The following is a 4,475-nucleotide window of genomic DNA, read 5'->3' on the forward strand; positions in this document are numbered from 1 at the left end:
TATTTGACCTACGCATCTGAATCTACCCCTGAAGCTGTGCTAATGAGCTGACCTCAGAAATTTGGTTGCAAACAGCAAAGTTCTATTTGTGTCTGTCTAAAACCCATCAATAGCTATTCATATCTAAACTATGCCAAAGGCAGAAATCTAGGATGGGGCAGATTTTCCTGTTCCTGTGCTTGACGCTATTGGATCAGTTGGGCACAGTGAAGAGAGGAGAATCGATGGGGGAAGGAGCGTACACCTATAAGTGAGCCCGCCTGACTTTTCCACCCATTTAAATTAAAGAGCAGAAAGTCAAGAGGGCTTCAATAGAAGAATGTGCTCCTCCCAATCCGATTTTCCTGTATTTGTGATGCCCAAGCAATCCAATAGCCCCATATAGAGGAACATCTGATGCACCCCCTAAACCTCCCCTTGTTTTTTCTTTAAGAGAGGTAGCAACTGTACCACCAGGAAGAGAGGTGGAAAGCAAGATTCGGAGAAATTATGAGATACTGCTTTGGCGACCATCCAGAAGAATGGAAAGATAGCAGTCAATCCTTCGTATCAATAAGATTGTATTTAATAGCTCTAATAGTAGTTATGAGAAGAGATGAAGCTGCCTTGGGATGCTTCATACTGTTCAAGATGTCAAGTACAATTGCAGAATTTTTATGAGAGGCAGCAGAATGACAGATATAATGGAAGGCAGATGTAGTGGGAGATCTGACAGAGGGAAGAGTGAGATATAAAATCTTCCATGCAATCTAGAATAACGTCAGTTACTTCATTGGCACAGACAGAAGGGTCAGTAGGGTGAAAACAACAATTGAATGAGAGAGAGACAGCAAAGATTCTTGAAGACTGCCCAGCTGGCTGACTTCTAAGGATAGATTTTATGAATTTTCACACATGGCCCAGAACTTCACGCACCATGAGTTCATTTCGGGAATTCAGACACAGAGGTTTACAATCCATAAAAATTAGTGGCTGGAAAATCCTGTGGGGCAGCTAATCCTCTGCACTCTAATTCCTGATATGTTCTGGGTGTGAATTCAGAAAATCTAACCTATACTGCCAAACAAAATGGAACTGATTTACAGAGAGTGATTTGATGCCAGGTATTTGTTGATTGATATGAGACAACGGTCAGACATGGCAAGTGGTGAGGAGTCAGAAGTGGTGTAAAAATTAAAATTGGAGGTGAGTAAAAGGCTCTATCATTTGTTAAATTTGAACATTTTGCATGTTCTGGTTAGGCAGGCTTACAGTATCAGAACTGGAAGTAGCACTGGAGGACAGTGTTGGGACAAGAACATGCTGTCATGGGAAGTTCACTTAGTTGGGTCTATTGGGCAAAAGGCCCTATGGTAGTAGATCCTCCTAACATGGCGGGGCTACAAAGGGTATGTACATGTCTATGTGCACTGTGCTGAGCATAATACAATTATAGAAGCATTACTGTGTCCAGGTGGCAATGACATTCATGTAGCATATACTGCCACGAGTGCACAATAATGTTAATCATAGAATCAGAGGAATTTTAGCACCGAAGCAGGCTTTTTGACCCATTGCATCTATGCCTGTGATGGCTCTTCAACTGCAGCTGTTCACTCTAATTACATTTGCCTGTGCTTTCTCTTTCTCCTCTTATACTCGTCCTTTTCAAATATTTATCCTATTCCCTTTTAACTGATGTTTCAGCCTTTGCCTCAATAGCCACTTGTGGTAAAGCATTCCATTTACTAATAGCTCTCTGTGTGGAAAAGAATTGTCCAGTTTCCCCTTTTGCTCTTCTAGTAATAATTCCCCATCCATGCCTCCTTAATGTGCTCTCCATTAATCTATATTATTTTCTCGTAGATGAAGAATCTAGGTGTCCAGTCTCTGGCAAATCTTAGCAGCACAGGGAACAGTAGCAGAAGTAACTCTCTCTCTTCATACATTTTAGCAGCGCTGAATCATCTAGTTCACAGGATAGGGTGGTACAGGAAGGTTCACTCAGAGAAGGCAACAGTGGTATGATGAGGGGGTGTCACCAAAGGAGTGTTCAGGGAATCTTGGACATATGGAACCTTCAAATCCCCTCCAAACATGTCTGAGGAAGTGGACCCTTTTAAGCAGTGGAAGTTGAGCTGTATAGTAGGTGTGCCTGAATTAATTTGTCCATGGGAGCACTGTGCAGCAATGTATGGACTATAGAACCATAGAAATCTGTTTACTCTAATCTCATTTCCCTACCCATTCTCCGAGCAGAAATCTGAAACAACCTGTGTCCTGGATATTGAGCAGCTTGAGGTCTGATGCTCTGCAAATACCTTTAAGTCAGAGGGCATGATTTTAACTTGGAAAAACGGGTGGGTTGGGGGTGGGTGGGAGTTTTTTTGGGTTGTGACCACAACCCAGTTTCACTTCTGGGTTTAATGTAGACGTGTAAAAGTACAGGCTTCCCATTGGGAACGCAAAGTCTGAAAATTTTGTGACCCAAAGAAACAACTATTTTCAACTCCCACCTACTCCCCACCCACACGTTCTTGGGGGTTAAAATCACTCCCAGAAAGTCATGAGTTCAAGCCCTACTCCAGAGATTTGAGCACTTAATCCAGGCTGATACCAGTGCAGTACAGAGGGAATGCTGCACTATTCAAGGTTCCATCTTTCAGATGAGACGTTAAACCGAGGCCCTGTCTGCCCTCTTAGATGGATGTAAAAGATTCCATGGCATTATTCAAAGAAGAGCAGGAGAGTTCTCTTGGTGTCCTGGCCAATATTTATCGCTCAACCAACACCACCAAAAGAGATTATCTGGTCATTTATCTCTTTGCTGTTTGTGGGACCTTTCTGTGCAGATTGGCTGCCATGTCTGTCTCCATAACAACAGTGGCTACACTTCAAAACTACTTCACTCGCTGTGAAGCACTTTGGGATGGCCTGAGAATGTATACAAATACAAATTCCTTCTTTCTAGAACTGGAGCCTACTGACTATCAGTGAATTGTTGCTGATGGCAATGACAGTATTGCTCAGTGCCATACATGAGGCAGCCACCAGGGTGTCCTTGGCACCTGAAACACTGCTTGAGCACCCCAGTCGAGGCATGCACCTCATTATACTACAGCTCAGCTCTGTTACATGGATTCTGCAGAGGCATCATGAACCAAGCTGCAATGTGTCGCCCATATCTCCAGCAGCCAGCTGAGTCTTCCCTCCTCTTAGAAAAGCTTGATAAACAGTGGCTTGGTGCAAGAGGCATGATGGACCTTTGCATGCGTAATCCTAAATCACTGGTCAAATACCATCTGCATATTAAAGAGTAAAATATTTACTTCATGGCATTCCTGCATAGCGTTTGCATAGCCATACGTATAATTGAATATTCCTTGAACCCCAGGGAACTTTGAAAATTGGTAGAAGAAGTCTTTGGGATTACAAGTCCTGCTCTGTGCCAAAGTTGATGTTCTGGTGATCATTGCCAAACACAGTGCATCAGTCACCTGTTTTATGACATTGTGAATAGGTTTGTGATACCCCTCATTTAGGTTTGGAAGTGGCATGGAAACTGAGAGCTGTCATTACCTCGATTGCCTTACGAAAGGGAGAGCAGCTTGCTGTTCAGTAGATGCACAGGATGATGAACATCTTTCTGGACAGCCTCTGCCTTTGTACGTATAGCTGCTCCACTAGGGGCAGAGCGATCAGTGAAGTCTTAGCTCTCACTCTGCCCTCTGTCTCCTGCGGCTATGCAGGATGGCGCACATTGCAGCTGTAACGTTCACCAACATGTTTGTCTATTCTGAAGATACACTAAGTTCAAATCAGGTCAGAAGCAATGGGTGTCAGTGGAGAATTTATTGCACCAAATGGAAAATGGAAACAGTGCTAAGAGCTTTACTGTTAACAATTAGCATTATTTCATTGTGGCCATTAAAATGGCAGACCATTGGTGCTAATAAATTATATTTTCAGAGTAGAAAACTCAGAATAGCACAAAAACTGTCAACTAATGTGGTTACTGCTTCTTTCCATTTTTTTACCCATTTTAATGCCTACCTCCATGAGCATTAGCATTAGTAAACAAAAAGTTGGTTTTACCTTTTAAAGATGCCTAGCATGTTTATAGGGACATAAAACACTCTACTTTTGTAACGCATTTGTTTTCATTTTGCTTTCCCTCTCTAAATTTCCATATGCTACACATCCCTGCACCAAGCCTCCTCTATCAATACTGTTAGAAAGTGCATGAGAGTGGGCTGGGAAGACTTTCCCGCTCTGTCTGGAAGTGCCTGGCCTTATTCCATGATAGTATGGCTGAAATCCAGAACTCATCATGTGGGCAATCAAAAGCTCAAATCTGCATCCTACCACTTCATGGCACAAAGTGTTTGTTACCTCGTGGCTAATGACATCATCCTGAGCTCTTACCATTGCAACACACCCCCAGCCATCTGTAGTTCTTTATACAATCCCAGTTACAAAACGCCTTTTTAATTTTG

This window comes from Heptranchias perlo, chromosome 4 (genome assembly GCF_035084215.1).
Source record: "Heptranchias perlo isolate sHepPer1 chromosome 4, sHepPer1.hap1, whole genome shotgun sequence".
In the NCBI taxonomy this organism is placed as follows: Eukaryota; Metazoa; Chordata; class Chondrichthyes; order Hexanchiformes; family Hexanchidae; genus Heptranchias; species Heptranchias perlo.